At 39.8% G+C, this 21,493-nt stretch overlaps 1 protein-coding gene across 2 annotated transcripts in view; it reads left to right on the top strand.

Moving 5' to 3' along the window:
• Positions 1–21,493, top strand: part of zmiz1a (zinc finger, MIZ-type containing 1a) — a 509,241-nt gene that overhangs the window by 295,799 nt on the left and 191,949 nt on the right. For both annotated transcript variants that reach the window (XM_057849271.1, XM_057849277.1), the window contains exon 5: positions 7,395–7,469. The gene's annotated coding sequence lies outside the window, so the exon portion shown is untranslated. The remainder of the gene's footprint in view (positions 1–7,394; positions 7,470–21,493) is intronic.

The raw sequence follows: 21,493 nt of genomic DNA on the forward strand, positions 1-21,493 counted from the left end.
TGGCAACAAAAGTGAATGCACCCCTTAGAAACTACGTACATCCCTAAATGTCCAAATTGAGTACTGCTTGTCATTTTCCCTCCAAAATGTCATTTGACTCGTTACAGGAGTGCTGCAGAGATTGAAGAGGTGGGGGGTCAGCCTGTTAGTGCTTAGACCATACGCCGCACTCTACATCAAATTGGTGTGCATGGCTGTCACCTCAGTAGGAAGCCTCTTCTGAAGACGGTACACAAGAATTAAATAATTAAAAGTCAGGTTATTAGCAAGTGTTTCCACAAAATGGGTAAGCGGCAAGACTTTTGTCAGGGACTGTAGTGTGCCGCGGCACACCGGTTGACAAACAAAGCACCAAAGTGAGGCAGCCATGATAACCACTCAAGAGTCCTTTGACTAGAATGTTCATTTTCCCTCAGTCGATGAAGATAATTTTGTCAAAAACATAAAAGGTTGTTTAATTCTTACTTTTTGTGGTAATAAAGTCTTATATTGTGGTTGATGACCCCGTGCATCAATGTACTTTCTTCTACTCAGGCTCTCTGTGACACACACGATGAGGACAAGCATGAGAGCCATTGTGAGAGAATTTTATTCATGCTTAAAACACAACCATTATACATCATATTTTGTATGCTTTTGTTATTTTTGCATGAGAACATTGTAGCATAAAGCATCATCGTTATATCAACCTGTTAGAGTGTGCCTTCCCATAGACTGTATCACAATATGCCCAAATATGGACTGTGATATTCCTGTTTTCGAATATGCCCTGAATGAATACAATGAGCGACTTTGGTTTATCAGACTAAGCTTATCTTCATTCTAGCCTGGACCGGTGTTCAAGGTCTCAGCTCAAAGATGTTTTTGTATGGAAAATACCCAGGTTTGTGAGATGATGAGTTTCGTTTCCCAGTAAGTTTCGTTTCACGGTGGGCTTCGGCACCGCCCTTTCAACTAGGAGTGGGAACCCCTTGGTACCTCACGATACGATACGATTTGCGATACAAAGCTCACGATAACGATCTGATGATATGGCGATACAACGATTATTGATACATCGGTCAGGAAATCATTCTAGGATATTCTACAAACAACTAATTGACAGAAAAACAAGCTTCTAGTGTGAATTGGAATGAGTTTATCACTAGTAGACATCCAATCCGTTTGAAGTGGGAGGGATGGCAGCGATGCACCCTCCCACTTCAAACGGATTGAACGTCTATGGCTGTCAGTGGCAGTCAATGCCAGGCAATTAGGTAATTTTGGGCCATTTAACGTCTCACTGGAACAAGGTGATGACGCTGGAACTTTTGTTTGGTGCCGTTCCAGTGAGATTTACAAAGATGATTGCCTGAAGAAGACATCAAAATTCCCTCAGTCCTTGATGATACGGGGCTGCATGTCAGGCAAAGGCACTGGGGAGATGGCTGTGGTTAAATCTTCAATGAATGCACAAGTTTACGTTTAAATTTTAGACAGCTTTCTTATCCCTTCAATTGAAAATATGTTTGTCATTTTTCAAGATGACAATGCATGCCACAGAGCTAAAACTGTTAAAGCATTCCTTGGAGAAAGACTCATCCAGTCAATGTCATTGCCTGCAAATAGCCCAGATCCCAGAAACGATATCTCTTGGCAGGAGCATATCGATAACCTTTTGGGATGCAAAGCATCATGATACATCACCATTTCGATATTTTGTCACACCCCTACTTTCAACAGTATAAATGTCCAGCCTCTATCGTACTTCTTTGTACTTTCTGGGTGATCACAGCTCCTGGCTGGGTCACATCGGTTTGTACCCGATAGCTCTTGTTCATAAAGCCTTCGAAGAAAAGCAATCCGTGGTTGGGGTCGTATTCATTTCTCTAATCGGGCTATCGAGGTAACACTTGTCTTGGAGTTCAAAGTTGAATTTCCCTGACAGCCATGACTTCATACCTCCTCTAATTGTATTCCTCCACACTCTTCTGCTTTCCTAACGTCTTCTTACTATATTAGCAATCATGTTCTTTTTTTTTTTTTTTTTCATTCTTTTTGTCCGCTTTAGTGTCTGGAGCGTTAGTGTCCTTGGATAGATGCCTAATAAGCTCCGACACACACCACTGTCTCCCTGCTCCGTAGGCCTATTCTCTAGCGTCAGCCAGCATGCACTCGAGTAAACAAAGACTTTCCCCGCCTTCCCCTCACACACGCATTCACGCATGTATGCAACGCCACCCCGGCCCGCTAATAGACACGTGCACCAGCCCGCCGAGAACGATGTCGACGCTAGCTCGCGCGCTAACGCTGACCTTCCGCGGGTCAATCACAACAAATCCGCTCCCGCCGTTTGAATACTGAAAGGAAAGACATCTTGGTGCAAATTGAAAGCAGAAATCTCCCTATGGTGTGAGACAAGATGAGCCTTGGAATAAATTATTTAGACGGCAGCTTCTGGTTTTCCAGCACGATTCTCGCCTTCTGCTACGTTTAATGGCACCTGCGATGACATCCAGTGGAGATTAATCCACATGTAACACACACACACGTGTGGCCTGCTCACCTCCCTTCTCGTGCATCCGATTGTATTGTGTGAGGCTGAAACAAAGGCGCGACAGGGGAATTAGTTTCTTCTTCTTGGGTTGTAAATGAACAACTAAGCGGATCAATCCCGTCCATTTGTTGCCTCTCTGAAGGTCTTTCCAGAAGCTCTGCCAGGTGGCAAAATCTCTCAGCAATCATGTTTCCTCACCATCAGAACAGGCAAAACGGGCCTTTTATTCCATTAATAGAGATCAGTAAACAAATGCCTGGTTTATGTACCATTTACTAGAGATGGGAATCTTTGGGCACCTAACGATTCGATTACGATTATGATTCAGAGGCTCCGATTCGATTATAAAACGATTATTGATGCACCCCCCTCCTTTTTTTTTTTTTTTTTGATAACGTTTTGTACATTAGTTCCAAAATTGTTCAAAAATCCTCTCAGGCTAAACCAAACTACTATTTCAGTATCAAGTTAACATATAACAGTAAACAAATATAGAAAAATAACACTAAATAAAAAAACTCCAGTCCCCATTCTGTATCAGCAGCTTTAAACTACATTCAATTAATTTAATATTGTGATTAACAGTTGTTAAAATTGCTCCCGTTATTCCATAATTTCCCTTCTGTCTACTTTTGTCAAAGTTTTAAAACTATTTCATCATTTAAAGATAGATTCAAGACAAGATTCTGCCAATTAAGATGTATTTAAGATAAAAAGTTAATTAGGTTCGCTGCAAGAGAGCCTTCTAGGGAGGTCTACTGCTTTAAGATGGCGGCTGTTTACTTACGCCGGAAAGTCTGTCATTTCGCATCTCTGTTCAATAATACATGTTCTAACACTGACGTCGTCTGTCATTTTGCATCTAGTTCTACATATATACGATATCTACTGTAGCCGTATGTTTGTAGCAACTAGCAACTGTCAACCGCAGTCAGGTATGATTGTTTTTTTATTTAGCGGCATGAGTTGAACATGATATTTACTCTCGGTCCATTCCTCATTGCGTCCCAAAGACCGCGCTGACTGTGTTTTACTTCCGCTTTACCTGGTATAATTCAATAATCGGAATTTGGATATTTGTGAATCGTTCTCGAATCCTCCACAGCCGAATCGCGAATAATCTAAGAATCAGACATTTCGCACGCCTCTACCATTTATGTGAAAGTAAACCAGTTCTAATTGCAGAGTGCCACATAATTGTGAACCCCCATTTTAATTTTACGTTATCAAGAAATGGAAGCCTATCGTATTACCGAATTGGCCCGAATATAAGACGGTGTTTTTTGCATTGAGATAAGACCCAAAAAGTGGGAGTCGTCTTATATTCGAGGTCTAGACAATATACCCATTCACGACGCTAGAGAGCGTCAGATATCATTGAAGCGAATGCTGAACTTGAGGAGTAATGTTCTGTCATGACAAATCTCAGCTACTCTCAAGTTTAACCAGTTTGCTTTATTTTATTGCAATGTTTTTCCTTATTCAGATTTGTTTCAAGACTACAGTTACAGTTAGACCTCACTTTAATGGTTAATGCAGTTATTGCAATTTTGTTGTTTTATCACAATAGATTGGTTTATTTACATTTCAAAAACCAGAAGCCATTCATTTACGAATGTGATTGCACTTTAGTTTACATATTTAAATGTTGTGATATTAAGATTTGAATGAGACAAAATAACTTGCTTTTTCTCTCAAAGTATTGTTATAATCATTTGTTTCAGATGTACTGTAATTATTTTCTGTATAAAAATTAATTTGGTGTTCAAAAAGTCTTTTTTTCAAACTTGAGTCTTGAAAAACAGGGTCATCTTATAATCAGGGCTGTCTTAGAAACTACGTACATCCAAAAATGTCCAAATTGAGTACTGCTTGTCATTTCCCCTCCAAAATGTCACGTAACTCTTTACAGGAGTACTTTTAGCATTGCTGCAGAGATTGAAGAGGTGGGGGGGTCAGCCTGTTAGTGCTCAGACCATGCGCCGCGCTCTACATCAAATTGGTGTGCATGGCTGTCACCCCAGGAGGAACCCTCTTCTGAAGACGGTACACAAGAAAGCCCGCCCATCTCATCAGACCATAAGACATGGTTCCAGTAATCCATGTGCTTTGTTGACATGTCTTCAGCAAACTGTTTGCACCCTCCGGGGGTGACAGCCATATGGTCTGAGCACTAACAAGCTGACCCCCCACCTCTTCAATCTCTCCAGCAATGTTGACAGCACTCCTGTAATGAGTCACGTGACATTTACGAGGGAAAATGACAAGCAGTATTCAATTTGGACTTTTAGGGATATACATAGTTTCTAAGGGGTGTACTCACTCTTGTTGCCAGGGGTTTAGATTAAGCTTGAGAACGATAAACCGATACGACCGGATATCCGGTTTTACAGGTGAGAGATACAGATGTATCGATAATAAAAGTTACCATTTGACAGTTTTTAGCCATTAAATATTCAATGAACCGATAGTAGAGATAGAATTCGGCTATCGTGAGCACAAGAATCGGCTTCTAATGCCTAGTTCAATGCATTGCTTAATATGATTATAATTTAGCTTGTGTCATTCACCACACAGCACACTTAGATCGAGACCGCACGCATGATATTATATGGACAAGCACTATTCACACTCGTGGTTGCCTCAACTTCCCATGCATTTCGGCAGAACCGCTACTAGTCGCCGTCATTACCCGATCGTCACGGGCGTGTCATAACAACGCTGTAACGCACGCTCCGTAGCATTTTCTTCACAGCCCAAAACGAAACTAGTAATGGCAACGAAGCAACATGCTAAAACAATGGACAGTGTGATCACCGACGCCAGCGACGTGCAGCGATTGATTTTCAACGCACCTAGGAAAACAAAAGTCGGACTTTGAAGTGATGAAGGCAGCCAGATCTGTTCGCATGGGACAGAGCTTGTGTGAAGTGTGGAGCGGTACAGAGATCGTGAGTTTTTAACCCTGAAAAATAACCCACTACAATGGTGGAAAGGCCAGCACGATCGGCTGGAGATATCGTTTCCACGAAACGCAGTCTACTTAAACATGAACATGTGGATTAGTTGATCTTCCTAAAGAAAAATCTGCCCTTCAAAAAAGATATGGACAGTGATGAGGAATAAAAAATGATGAAGCACAGGCATAAGTGAATGACTTTGCTGTGTATTAGGTTAAAGTAATGATTATTGACCTGTCTGTCTAAAATGCCATGTTTTTACTCCCCCAATTATACCATTCGTAAAGCATAATTTGTTATTTATTTATGATAACACTAGCAGGTTTAATTCTTTTTTTCTAGAGCTGCTGCATATAATTAATATTTTTTGTTTGTAAGATGTTTACGTTGAAAGTTTGCACTTACCTATTGTGTTCAAAACACCAGGAAATACAGTAATTGAATTACTACACTTTATTGTTGTCTGTCACTGGAGTTTTATTTTATTATCAATCCCATCCAACAAAATGACGGTCATATAGTAAGCCTTTTTTTTTTTTTTTTTTCATAAAAAAATAAAACATAACATTGGTATGAAATTTTGTTGTTTAATTTTGCTATATTAGAAATGTGGTCTTTTAATATGTTTAAAATACTGTACAAACACACACAACAAATATTTACTATCGTATCGTTTTCACTCTATCGAACCGTATCGTTCTTACACTGTATCGAATCATATCGAATCGCTCGGCCTTAAAAATGTATCGTTTTTTTAATCGAATCGTAACCAGTGTATCTAGATCAGGGGTGGGCAAACCGGTCCTCGAGGGCCGCAGTGGGTCCTGGTCTTTGTTCCAACTGACCCAGCACAGATATTTTAACCAATGAGGTTTCAGCAGAAATGAGAAGCACCTGACTGCAATTGACTGATTGCACTTGTAAAACAGCAGATTGGTGAAAAGGTGTCCTCTTAATGGGTTGCAACAAAAACCCGCACCCACTGCGGCCCTTTGTGGAATAGTTTGCCCACCCCTGATCTAGATACATATCGAATCGACTTCATGCCAGAGATTCCCAATGCAAGTTTAGATATTAATGGCTATATTTTGAGTTATTTTGAGGGGAAAATAAAATTAACTCTATTTTATAAGCTACACGCATACTACTTTTCATTGTGTCAAAGTGTCATTTTGTCAGTGTTGTCTCATGAAAAGTTATACTTAAATATCTGCAGAAATGCGAGGGGTGTACTCACTTTTGTGATACACTGTAAATACCCACACAATTGCACAAAAGGATTCCTAGTGAGCGCTTGGCTGTCTGTGAGTTTAAGTGCCCAGTCTATATCCTTTACACGAGTGTAAAATATCCCTATCAGATCATATTTAGTTAATTAAAAGGCTTATGACTAATTAAATTGGACGCAAGGATGAGTTGAGGGGGTGAATAAAGCACAGAGGCGTATTTAGCTGTTAAATGTAATTAAATGTGGGGCAAACTGTGGCCTGTGAAGATACAGTATTTAAGTCGTCCTCGCGGACCTTACTGACTGATGAGATATTAACAATAAAGACAGAAATGTTTTTCCATTCATCCAGTAGAAATGATGAAAGCCCGCGACTTAACTGACAGCTGCTTTGGCAACTCGTAGACACCGGGAAGGATTAAAAAAAAAAAAAAAATCAACTCGCGTTTGTCGTTTCGAGTGTTTTAAGTGTGATATTTGTCAAGGATTTATGTGCAAGTTGTCAGCCCTTGTTACGCACCTCCAATCTGTCAGAGGCGCGACAGGGGCGCTTTATTACATCTCGATAAACGACACCACCTCCGGTCTTGTTTGCCTATCACTGAAAAGCACATTGTGTTTTGTCACACGCCTCGATTCACGTCGCTCTTTTCGCTTTGTCTGGTTTCAGAAGCCGGCCTGTGATCGATGAGGATTAAGGCACCGATTTCTTCAACGTGAAACGCGGGAACGCCCTCCTCCACTGGTAAGCATCTTGATTTAACACCTGTGTTTCATGTCCCGGCTTCAGCTTGGCTGGGACGTCAGGAAAGAGAGTCGTGGAATTTTGCAGATCGCTGTGTGCACTTCCAGTGATGCTTAAAACTCACGAATTTTGTCCTTGGAATGACAAAAATCTGACCATAATTGAGTGTGTTTGTTTTGAATATGTGGACTGGAAAGAAATTGATTCCAAAGTCATATACTGGTAGTTCCCGGATTGTGACATATGTGACTTTACGACTAACTTTTGTTTAGTGATGCATGCTTTTATTTGGCGCAGGGAGCATTGGGCAGGTAGTACTTTTACAAGCGAGTAATAGTGCACGTACACAAGAAGAAGAAGGTATTTGCACATACGAAGAAGAGCGCACGCGCACACACAAGGATGAGCGCATTTGCTCCAAAGAAGAAGTCATGCAGCCGAGTGAGAGAGAGTGGGGGGAAAGATAGCAGCTGCAAGCTTGCGCACACATTTGTTGATTGTGAAGCATCCAAAGAGGCAACACCTGTATCTAACACCTTTTGTACTGTTTATTTTGCATTTCCAATTGTGGTCAAATACGAGTTTATGTGATTGTTCATGATGGTGTGCGGAATGCTAACTGATACATGTTAATCATGTGTGAGGATTGTTATTGCTGTGCTAGCAGCTAATTATAGACACACATTTGAATTGCTGTTTTTAAAGATGAAATTGATTTATTTTCATTTTTATTTTAGTTTAATTCTGCTAGCGTTGATGTCATGAGCAGCTGAATAAAGTCAGCCAACCACACGGACGTCTGACATCTTCATTTCGGAGCTTAGCTCGCTGTCTAGCTAGGATTTAGCTTGAACATCTTGGAGAGGACGGTACAATGTTCAATAGTACATGTTTTTGGATAGTTATTTTGAGATTTGGGAATTATTTAGGGGTACTTAAAGGGTTAATTTCGACTTTTGTGGAATTTTGGGTTACGTCGCCAGCGTTGCGCAAACGCATGTTAATGTTACATTAGCCTGTTGTTTAGCCTGACAATTTTATCATACCTTATTATATTCTCCAAAGTCTCCAATATGCTGCAGTAGCCATACTGTCCTGGTACATACAGTACATATAGAGCGACACCACGCATATTCATGTTTCAGGATCTATGGCTTTGAAAGGGGGTGGGGACAAAACATTATTTGAGTTTTTTTCCCAATGCTTTTGTTTTGTCGCCAGCGTAGGAACGGAACTCGTTCGTAACCTGGTGACTACATGTATTTCTTTCTTTATAGAAAGCTTGTAGTTTTTACTTTGGACTTTCAGTGCTGGGTTCTAGACAGTTTAGATTATTTAGATTTTATTCTATTTGTGTGGTGACAGGATAGTAAACAAGGTGGCAGTCAAATGTTAGCAAACTAACATTAATAGTTGACTACGTTTCTTGTACATGCAAATTAATATGCCTTCAGATTTGTTCAAAGAACACATCTCAATATACATTGTAAGTCTCACTGGCCAAAAAATGTAAAACATGCAATTAACAGTCTGGAAAATTCGGTACTTCTCATCAGAAATTTGAAATGAGTCCAACTCTACCAAACATTTCTAGTATACATTATTTGGATGTAGGGCTGCAGCTATCGAATATTTTACTAGTCGATTAATCAGTGGACTAGTTATTTCGAATAATCGAGTAATCGGACAAGGAACATGAAAAATTAAAATACCCGAGCTGAGCCTAAAACGGTATTAAAAAAAATTAATTAATTAAATGATCTATGTACAACAAAAGAACAATTGGCTAACTTAAACAGAAAAAGTCCGCTAGCTTGAATGCTATAAAATGCTAAAGTTTTTTGTTTTTTTATTTTTATTTTTATCAATGCTCTTAACAAACGGTTCGGACACATATTCCCACAAAAAAATAAAACGGTTGAATATACCTATAAACTAAATCATGAATGCATTAAAAACATTTGCTCAAACAAAAACTTGGCTAATGGTGGTCTTAACAGGGAGCAGCTTGTTTCAGCCATGAGTTATGAGGTATATCATATTCATTGTTGCCACCCAAATCAATAACACTACATGCAAACAGTTTCAAAATAAACCAATACAATGCCGATTTAATGAAACGAATACTCCAGGCAACAAAATTTAATTCAAATATTTTTTTCTAATTGAATACTCGAGTTAATCGGTTAATCGTTGCAGCACTATTTGGATGTTATTGTTGTATTTATTTATTTATTTGAATAGCAACTTTGTTATCATCGACAACCGTAAGAAATTATGTTTATAAGTTAAGGTGACAATTGCTATTGTGGTATCGTCAAAGATCAGATCCGAGTTTTCTGATTTGGGGACGTGGTTTAGCGATAGGTCCATTGCATTCTGCCCTATGCGTTTGACACAGCTTGGTTTTTGTAGACATGGAAAATAGACTGCCCAAAACAGTTGCCATGCAGTGGAAAAGGACATAAAAGTATACACCCAAGACCAAAAAAAAATTGAGACTTTTTGTCCCAATACCTCATTTTGGGAAGCTGTGCAAAAATGTTGACAGAGTAATTTGTGTTTGTGCACAACAGCATCAAAAATGCTGCAAGGTGAATAATTTTTGGTGGCATCTGCACATTGTGCAATATGCTAATGAGCTAAGCTGCAAAAGCCAGATTGCCAGGAGTGAGATGCGGGGCGAGGAAAGGGTGAGGCAAAGGGGGAGGGAGAGGCAGAGTGGAAAAAGGGAAGAAAACAGACGGAGGCCGCCGTGAATTATGGATGCAACCTGCGATTTCCAAGAGGAAAAAGAAAGGCGCGGTGAAACATCAAGTCATGCATATCAGATTACTCATCTACTACATTTTCTTATCATGGTCCGTGAGCAATCATGGATTGCGATCTAGCTCTTGTGTGCGTGCGTGTGTGTGTGTGATGGACAGAAAAAGAGGAAGCACTTACACGTTCATCCATGTCAAGTCGCGTGTGGCTGTGCACTCAAGCGGTCCCTCAAGTCAATATGACGTGTGTCCAAAGCCTTGTTGACATTTTTCTGCACTGTTGTGTTGCATTGTGTTCTATCGCGTGCGCGAGTATTGGCGTTCGCATGACACCGCACGTCCCGTTACAGTGCAGACAATTCCCCACTCCCTGCGATGTTCTCGTCACACAGTTTGTACTTAAGATAAAAAGAGTGCTGATACGTGCTCCTTTAATTAGAGCTATTTTACTCATTATCTATTTTGCCTGCTTGTGCATTTCAACAAAAATAAGGTGCTCTCACGGCAGGCTTGAATAATGGATTTGTTCTAATTACGAGTGCTTTGTAATCCCTCCAAGTCGTACAAGTTAAGTTAGGAAGAACAGATGCATTATTTTAGTTTTGTCAAAAGTTGACAGTCTATTGAATGCAAGGGCGTAGGTTTGCATAGGGACAGTAGGGACAAAACACTACCAACTTTTCAGGATGCTCAAATTGTCCCTACCAACTTTTAAGCAACCTTATTTGATTTGCGTTATATGATGACTTCAGTTATATAGGTCAGTTACACTGTCTTCCCATTTGTTTTAATGATTGTAATTGATCTAACCATTAGGGGTGCACGATATCCATTTTTTGAAACGATATCGATAACTTCCTGCTCCTCAAGGCCGATACTGATACGATAACCGATAATACATATATAATTTTTCATTGTATATTCACCTGAGTTTTTGAACACCTGTAGGTCCAAAATACTAGTGGTTGATTCAGCTTAGATTTGCCTTTGACCGAACCAGAATTCTCATGATGACATGAACATTATTATAATGAACAAAACAAAGACAGTAACAAAACTTTGCATACTGTAAAAACAGGAGTGGAAACGAACGCACAAATCCCATTCCGACAACATGCCAAAAATATTATTAATAGGGCCGATAATATATTATGTTATCGGGTTTATTAGGATGACGTCATAATTCCTATTATCGGACCGATAATTATCGTGCATCTCTACTAACCATTATCATGTGAATTAGGCTACGTTCATACGACAGGTCTTAATGCACGAATCCGATTTTTTCGTGTTTTTCTGAGTCGAGTGAGGCATTAACTTGGCGGTCTGAACGTGACAAGTCGCATAGAACTGGACAATTTCAAATTCGATCTGGGTCACTTTCGTATGTGGTTCAAATCCGATCTGGGCCACATTTTTCCAGACTGTTGCAGCGGTCTGTAGTGTCCACTCTCCCAAATCGGATTTCATGCAGCAATTACGTCATCAAATAGCGAGAGAGACGCTACCTTACCGGTGCAGCTGTGCGTTATTAGCACCTAGCTTGCAGTGAACACGGCTTTTGGGGAAGGGCTGGGCTTGACAACAGTCATAAAAAATGAAAATGGGTTGAGGAAAAACCTGAGAATGCTCAGTTTTCTCTCTGCTCCAAGTGAGCAATATTTCAACATTGCCTACACGGCCGAGAGTCGGGGCAAACTGCCCGTATGTGTGTGTGACATGCACGGACAGTGCGTGCATGCTATCGATCCATATAAACTTTGAATATAAGCCTAAACGGGGATTATTTATGTCTGTTGTTTGTGTCCTCCTTTTGAAAAGCAAAATATGATATCCCTGGAATGACAGATGACGTGTGTCATTTGTTTTGATGCTTCTGCGCATGCGGGTCTTCTTGCTAAGCGCGTGTCGGACTGCGAATTAGTGCGCATGCGTAATACTTGAACGGTCTCAATGGACAAAGGCAGTCTGAACGGGCACACCAAAAAAAACGGATATGACAAAAAATCGGATTCGTGCATTAAGACCTGTAGTATGAATGTAGCCTTAGTTTCATTACATGCACCTCTTTTCACTTGCTGAATGTGCCGGAACAAACAAAGCCCAAACAAAGGATCCGAAGTTATCCTGCCAAGCTGAAGCTTCATGATGGTCCTTTGGTACCAACTCTGCCTTACCTCAAAAGTACAATAGAATCTACTGGACATGATGTATGACAGTGATGCCCAACCACCGGGCTGGGGACCGGTACCGGTCCACGGTGCATTTGCTCCCGGGCTGCAGAGAAATAATGAATAATTTTAACGACCGCAATCTGACCTGCGCCTCTTGACACATCATTAAGCCTGTCTACTCTATTGACTAATCCGAGTAGAGATTTGTGTACGTCGCCCTCTAGTGGTTGGCCGACATTACTTGGGTGTTTGCTAGAGATTGATTATGTTTTTTTGTTTTTTTTGTTTTTTAGGACCGATACTGATTATTTGTAGTTAGAGGGGCAGATAACAGATTTTTGGAGCTGATATTCACTGTAAAACATATTGAATCACACAACTAGAAAATAATAGCTGATAATAGGGGGTGGCTTGGTTCAGTGGTAGTTGTTCTCGAACCAAGAGGTTGTGGGTTTAATGGCGTACCGCACGCTACACGTCACTTCCACTCATTAATATTCATGATGTTAGCAACTGTTGCTAAGGGGGGGGCTACGCTGCCGTTTGTCCCCAATAGTAAATGAATGGAAATAGTGTATGAAGGAGATGTTTACAGAGCTAAACCTACCAATTCTTTCCGAAAATCATGTCCCTGGTGCCAAATTTACTGGTAAAGATGTGGAAGAACATACACATGTTAAGTTAAAGAGATGGCTTGAGTGCCGAGGGCTGAAAAAGAGCCGAGCTGATCCACACCTTTTTCCTTATGCCACTGACAATGACGTTCTCCTGTTTCAACAAGCTATCCTTTACCCCCATATGCCCAGTCTTTCTTATATATTATATCCTCTGGTTGCCTTACGTCTCTGACCGTTCTTGGTGGTAATTTATATTGTTAGTTTTGTGTAGCGATCGCAAATTCTATTCTAAATTCTTAATTTTTTCATTAATAACAAATCTTAATTGTATTAAATTATTCACACTTCCCCCTTACTAAAGTTGTTTCTTTACAACAGCAAAGGGAAACAACGGTGGCAATCCGATACCACTTTAATTTTTTTCAGGTCATTCATTGTCAGACAGAAGCAGCACGGCAAAACTCCACGCTAAGAAATAAGTAAAAATATCAAAATGGCTTACCTCTTAGGGGGACGCTGTGGCAGACAATGGGTCGGGATTGTCATTTGTAGGACAAAGAGCAGGTGAATGACTTCACCTTGCTGGCGGTAAACTGGTCTTTCGGACGTCCGCACAAGCTGATCCATCGTTCACATTTTTTCCTTTGAGTCTTTGGGTTTGGGAAACATATGAAGAAAACATCTTTCATATGTGGACGGTCGTAATGTTGAGAGTCGTTTCTACAAGTTCCATAGCAGCAGTGTTTGATCGGGATGTTCGTTTTTGAAAGATTACCAGAAAAAAACTAGCAGAAATATACTGGTTTGTATGCAAGGGCGTGTCTATAATGTCCCACTTCTGCTTTACGATGCGACGTCACGGTCTAAAAATAGCATTATTGCGGTACGCTATTCCCCGCCCTGATGACCTCGTCTAAGTAACCTTGAGCAAGATACTAAACCCCACGTTGCTCCTGGTGCTGCGTCACCAGTAGGTAGATGAGGATATAGTGTGAAGCGCTTTGAGGGCCTGGCGCCGATAATCGCCCCGGCCGATAATCGGTCTATCTCAGGTGTTTGCGCAACTTTAGCAGCCCGGCGTCAGTCATTGCAGACAGTAACGTTAGCTGCTGTTGGCTGTGTGCTGCGGACCTGAGCACACCTCAGCAATGGGGTACTTCCGGTCCTTTTTCTCAGCTCGCATCTATTTTTTATTTCCATGTGCGTGTCCTCGATAATGATGTGGGCCCATCAGATTTGATCCCAGAAATAATAAGCCCACACGTTAGCGAAGATAACTGAAAAACAGACGTGTTTGGAAAGCTTTTATTCACGGGGAAAAGGCCACCTGCTGAGCCAGAAGACGATTCAACCAAATCCATTCTGCATAGTATGTGGCTAAAAGTTAGCAAACGAGGCAACAAAAGCGAATGCACTGAGAGCGTTCTACCTCGTGGCGAACCGTATTGCTAAAGCCAAGAAACCTTTCACGATTGGAGAAGAACTTATGCCTGCGATCAAGGATATATGCCGTCAAGTTTTAGGAGAAGCTGCTGTTAAAAAAGATTCATTCAGCGTATGGTGAGTTACATTTTCCTTGCATTTGTTGTCGTGTTATTTTATATTTACTGTCATTTTTTGCCTTTTTTTTTTGCCGGTCCGTGAAAAAAAGCCCACATCACACCGGTCCGTGTTCCAAAAAACGTTGGGGACCACTCATGTATGAGATCCAAGTGACATTTGTCCAATTCACATAACAATAAGTTGCAGTTTGAAATATATTGAACAAGTCATCAAAAATAGTCTTTTAGGTGTTTAATGTCACTCCTAGTTGCAGACGACAATCACAGTCTAAGAACTGGACCGAGGCCACACACAGCACTTTTAAAGTGAGATGAGTTCCTAAACGACGAAGCCGTCCCTGATCTCGCCCCGCATGTAAATGTGTGTTAATGTGCAAAGTAGGTCATTTATTTGGAGCATAGTGTGGCACTCTGGCACAGTGGGGGAATCATTTCACAGGCAGACATGCTGTATCTTCTCGATTGTGGTATTTAATCAGCTGATATGTTGTTAATATGTGGAGAGTAACACGCCAGAGGGCAGGGCATCGGGGGGAGAATGTGGGAGTTGAAAATCGCCAGAGTGCGTTCAGAGGCAGCATCAGTAACCGCAACCTCAGATAGCAGCCCGAAAAATCTGACAAAATCAGATTACCAAACAAACAACTAAGAGGATTAATTCTGATCTCTTTTCTGCCATCAGATGGACATTAAATCTGCAGTCTATCAAATCCCTTCCAATGATTTTCTGTTTGACTTCATAGTCCTCATTTTCTGCTCACATATTTGGACGCCAGCTTTTCTCTTCAATGTGAACTATGCCCTTTTGTTCCGCCTGGAGAAATTGCTTCTCAAAACAGGCCTATCACATCGCTCTTTAAAAATATCTTGGTGGAGTGCACACATCTGACCTCCGATCAGATGCTGCGCTGATGGCCGATAAGCCGTGTTGTTATTCTGCTTTCCACTGACCATGTGCTGAAGACATAGAAGCAGTCTTAATTAATAATATTAAAGGGAAAATATTTACGTGTACTTTTTAGATACCTCCGCCAGTAGATGAAAAGTACAGAAGCGGAGGTTATGTATTCGGTTCTTTATGTCAGTCTGTTTGTTTGTATTTATGTTTGTGCTAAAAAAAACTCAAAAACGAAGAAAGATTATATTTAGGGCTGTCAAATTTAACGCGTTAACGGGCGGTAATTAATTTTTTAAAATAATCGCGTTAAAATATTTGACGCCATTAACGCATGCACGGAATGACCCGTGCATGCTTTGTCTCAAACAGTTTACAATGACGCCGTTTTAGCACATTGAGAGCGAAAAAGTAGGGAAATGCGAGTGGACACATGCGTTCTTAGGACCACGCCTTTTATTGGCTTAAGCTTTGGCAACTCTTTCACAACAAATATAAGTATTGTGGCGAACGACATGGGGAAGAATGAAAAGGGGCGATCTTTTCCTTGACAAGCTTAATTGAACACAACGTAGAACATACTACATAATATTTGCAGCCACTACCAACAGTCATGGTTGCCCAACGTCCCATCATGCAATTGGGTGGAGCAGGAGACAATATTTTTCTTAACAGCTTAATTGAACACAATGCAGAACGTACGTTATACCATTTGCAGCCACCACTGACAGTCATGGTTGCCCAACTTCCCATCATGCATTTGGGCGGAACAGTTAAGTCGCTACAGTATCATTTAGTGAAAGCACAACAAAAATAATATTCCTATCTCAAAAAAAAAAAAAAAAAAAAAAGTAATAATGTTCACAAAAATAAAAGCTCTCAATGCAAAGAGAACTGGCATTCCCAATCAAAATAGCAATGCAAAATACGCATAAAACTTACTCAGACTTGCCTTGGCTGGATCTCTAATTTAAAACTCGCAATTGACACCTTGTGGTGTATTTCAATCACTACCTTACGTAGTTAAAGACACTGTGGAAGAACGGCAAGGAGTCCGTATGACGTCCCGCTCGGCAACGTCAACAATGGCGAGCTATTAGTTAATTTTTGGATTTAAAACTTTACATATTTTAGTAAAACGAAAACATTAAGAGGGGTTTTAATATAAAATGACTATAACTTGTACTCAGATTTATCTTTTAAGAACTACAAGTCTTTCTATCCGTGGATCCCTTTAACAGAAAGAATGTGAATAATGTTAATGCCATCTTGTGGATTTATTGTTATAATAAACAAATACAGTACTTAAGTACAGTGTGTTGAATGTTTATGTCCGTCTTGTGTCTCATCTTTCCATTCCAACAATAATTTACAGAAAAATATGACATATTTTAGAGATGGTTTGAATTGCGATTAATTATGATTAATTAATTTTTAAGCTGTGATTAACTCGATTAAACATTTTAATCGTTTGACAGCCCTTATTATATTACAAACTTGCAGGATAGGGTTGGGACGATCCACTTTTGTCACGATCCGACATGATCCCGATACCTGTGTGGTGATCCGATCATAGGCGAGAGGTTGACTTTTGGGGTAGGGGAGGCACAATATGTTGATGACCCTGAAACAAGTGTCAACAATCAAATTAAATTAGAAGAATATTTATTATAATAAGTTTGAAATGAGTGTTTTTTGTTTCCCATCATTTTTGAGGGGAATTATAAATCAGGTTACTTAGGACAGCTATGCTTTTCGCCAAGCTTGTCATCCATTGAATATGATACGCCCGCCGGTGTCGTGCCAAAGTAGTTACCCCCGTCAAAACTTGTATCCCCCGCCCGAAACCACTGCGCTGCACTGATTTACTTGATTTCCATGTTTTGGTGATGTAGTTATCTACGAGGTTTTAGAACATGGCCCATCCATCAAAAAAACAAAAAAATTTTTCGTATAACTTAACATACGTACTGAACGTAAAAAAAAAAAAAGGCAGTGTTTTACTCGTAGGATGACCTATAACTGTTATAACTGTAATTCAAGTCCTGTATGGAGTTTCTCCAGTTTAATAAACGTCGATGTATAAAATATATAACTGTGGTTCTTTTTTGGCTTCAATACATAGATACAATTACATACAATTTTTGACAGGGGTAACTACATTGGCAAGACACGGGTGGTGGCTCTGTTGTAAATAGCGTCTTTAGTGGGGCAAATTGAAACTCCGCTCACCATTTTGACGGTGGTCTCTGGCGTTTCATGGTCCACGTTTTCAATCTTTGATTCTTGCTCAGTAGTTGTTGTCGCTTTTGAAAGCTTAGGTTTGAAAAAATATATATAACCGTCTAAGGTGCTAGTTACATGATTTGTTCGAAAAATAATTTTGAGCCATTGTAAAAAAAAAACTTTTTTTTGTTCATTTCATTCATTTTTGTTGTTTGTTTTATTGCTTTACAACTTTTATATTTACCGGAAAACTATTAATTTTAAAATAAGCATATAGGAAAGTCAATTACATGCAATGACACTTTTCGGCCACCGGGGGAGGGGGGTGGCCCTGGCTCACCCTCATACTCCGTGTATGGATCCGATGTGTATCGTGATATTTCAACAATGGCAACATAAAAAAAGGAACTTTTTTTTTTTTTTTTTTAAACATGTTACTGTCCCACCATGCCGCCTTCATAATGCGAAATATTTCTAAACAAGAATAACACAGAAAATACTTGTCTTTATTAAATGCTTCATTGAGTGAGTCCAGTCAAATCCGCTTATGGCTGAGAACAGCCGTGCACACAGACACAATGTGTTGCCACTGCACACAAGTGTTTGACAAGCTAAACGATGATTTACACATTTGGCGTCTTTGAAGGTAGCAATACCAAGCCTCTCTGGCCAGATCAAAGCTTCGTCACTTGTCAGTCATCGTTAAGTTTAACAAGCAAAACTGCACTGCTGACCAAGGAAAGCAGCAGGAGGGAGAGTGAGACTGTACAAGCATGAAGTTGATTTTTTTTAAAGTAAAAACCCAATGCTTTTCACCAGATTTCAATCCTCTGAAAAATGGCATGATCCTTTGTCCCTATCCTTAGTTTTAAATTGACTTTTTCAAATCGGCCGGTTGGATTTAAACAAACAAAAAAAAAGGCCGATACCGATATACGTCAAATTTCCAAATATCGGCCCGATATATCAGCTGGCCAAATATACGTATCCATCTATCTCTAGTACAAATGCCTTAAATACAAGAAAATACTGCAATATAACATTACTGCGACTTGCAGTAGCTTTTCCAATGAAAAACATTGCAATTAAAAAATTAATGAACAAATAAAAGGTTTCTGATGAAAACCGGCGACTTTGTTTACTAGCATCCTCCGACAGCACCATTTCCTCCTTCGGGGGAAATAAAACGCGACTTTATCAGGTTAATATTTCATGAGGCTTAGCTGAAGGAGAGCTTTCAGATGAAGTCTTCTCAGGCAACAAATGCAAACTGATGCCCAGGCATCGAGCGCAATGCCAATACGAGGCGCTGTGTGCAATAAAACACTCTCCATTATAATCTTCTCCACACTAATAGCTGTTAACAGATTACATCAACACCCTTCCGATGCACTTTGATGATATTTAGCATTTCTCGCACAACTATGCCTGACAAAAGAGAGCACGGCGCCATTTAGCCCTTCATTGTAACCAACTAGTCTGTAATCAGAACAAACCCAATCAACTCGGGAGCATAACCAGCCGCAGCGTGACATGTCAAGAGAAGCGGAATTATTTACGAGCGGCGTAATAGGTTCAGAGTGTGTCGTGTTGGCTTCGTATTGCATGTCAGAGAGAGAGAGCGCACACGGGGGAAAAACACACACGCATGGAGAGAACGATGTGATAGGCGAAGAGCGCAGGAGTTGGAGCACTTCCTGGGCACGAGAGCAACTTCTCATTTCCTCGATGGGGTCGGTCCAAGTTGCAATTGACTTGGTCTCTGGCATGAAAAAACAAAACACAAGGAGACGATGGAAGACGAGGGAAAATGAAGAACGGGGTTCTTTTGACATACAGTGGGGCAAATAAGTATTTAGTCAACCATAAACTGTGCAAGTTCTCCTACTCGAAAAGATTAGAGAGGCCTGTAATTGTCAACATGGGTAAACCTCAACCATGGGAGACAGAATGTGGAAAAAAAAAACAGAAAATCACATTGTTTGATTTTTAAAGAATTGATTTCCAAATTAGAGTGGAAAATAAGTATTTGGTCACCTACAAACAAGCAAGATTTCTGGTTGTCAAAGAGGTCTAACTTTTTCTCCACTCGTTACCTGTATTAATGGCACCTGTTTTAACTCATTATCGGTATAAAAGACAGTTGTCCACAACCTCAGTCAGTCACACTCCAAACTCCACCATGGCAAAGACCAAAGAGCTGTTAGAAGGACACCAGAGACAAAATTGTAGATCTGCACTAGGCTGGGAAGACTGAATCTGCAATAGGTAAAACGCTTGGTGTAAAGAAATCAACTGTAGGAGCAATTAGTAGAAAATAGAAGACATATAAGACCACTGATAATCTCCGTCCAAGAATTGAGACTGTTTTACATCCATATCTATAAAGAATTCAGGGTTTTAAGCATTTATTCACAAGAATTTTTAACAGAAAAAGCTTTTTCCCCGTGATATGGCAGCCGCTAATTTGCTTACTGACTAGCATCATAGTTCGCAATATTTATGTAAAATAACTGCTAACTGCCCGATTTTTTGCTTCTAACCAAGAATCGAGACTGTTTTACATCCACATCTATAAAGAATTCAGGGATTTAAGCATTTATTCGCAAGAATTTTCAACAGAAAAAAGCTCTTTGTCTGTGTTTCCACTCGGTCAGCTTTAACTGAGATAGGCCCCCTATAAATCAGCCCTGCGCATTGTCAATACATTATGAAGTCTATGGACAGGCTTTGAAGCTTTGATCTTGCCAGAGAAGCTTAGAAGTGCTACCTTCAAAGACACCGAAGGTGTCAATCATCATTTAGCTATTTAAACAATAGTGTGCTGTGGCAACTCATTGTGGGTGTGTGTGTCTGCGCGGCTGTTCTCCGCAGTGAGCGGATTTGAGTGGACTCACTCAATGAAGCATTTAATAAAGACAAGCATTTTTCATTGTTATTCTTGTTTAAAAATAATTCACATTATGAGTGCAGCACGGGACAGTAACATGTTTAAAACAACACCGTTATGTACTGTATGTCAGGGTCAAATTAGTAACAACCTCAGAGGTCTTCAATTCCACTGTTGTTTTAAGATATCAGTGGCCCTGATTAATGTTTTGATGCCCTACAATTAGGGCTGTAACGGTACACAAAAATCTCGGTTCGGTAAGTACCTCGGTTTTGAGGTCACGGTTCAGTTCATTTTCGGTACAGTAAGAAAACAAAATGAAAAATATAATTGTGCTAGTTGTTTATTACGCACCTTTCAACATTAGGAACATTAGCCTATACAATGCTAGAATTCTGCTCAAAAAGTAGCGGGTATTTAAAGATAATCCAACAACAATTGGCCTTTCAGTCCCCGCGTATTGGTCAGCTTTCTTTCTGAAAGAAAGAAGAAAAAAGAAGTCTTGTGCTAAAGAGAAAAGCAATCACAATGACAAAGATTTTAACATATATTTTACAAATGAAATGCCTCAATGAATCATTTTTTTTTTCCTTATAAACGGTTTTCAAAAGCTTTATTGGTGGATTTTCTCAAGTCAAAGCGCCACACAGAAATTAATACATTTAATTGTGTAAGCAGGATCTGTGTATTATTCTTATTATTTAATTACAGGTGTTTTATCTCATTTCAATTTTATTTAAATGGGCTATTATTTATTTTATTATGTGTTTATATTTTACAAATGTGATGTAGTATTCATTTATATTGTATATTTTACGTTGTATAACTTTAGTTCCTATGTGAATATTAGTTCCTACATGTTTTGTTGTGGTAGGAGGGGTTTTTATTGAACATG

Source organism: Corythoichthys intestinalis, chromosome 10 (genome assembly GCF_030265065.1).
Source record: "Corythoichthys intestinalis isolate RoL2023-P3 chromosome 10, ASM3026506v1, whole genome shotgun sequence".
NCBI lineage: Eukaryota > Metazoa > Chordata > Actinopteri > Syngnathiformes > Syngnathidae > Corythoichthys > Corythoichthys intestinalis.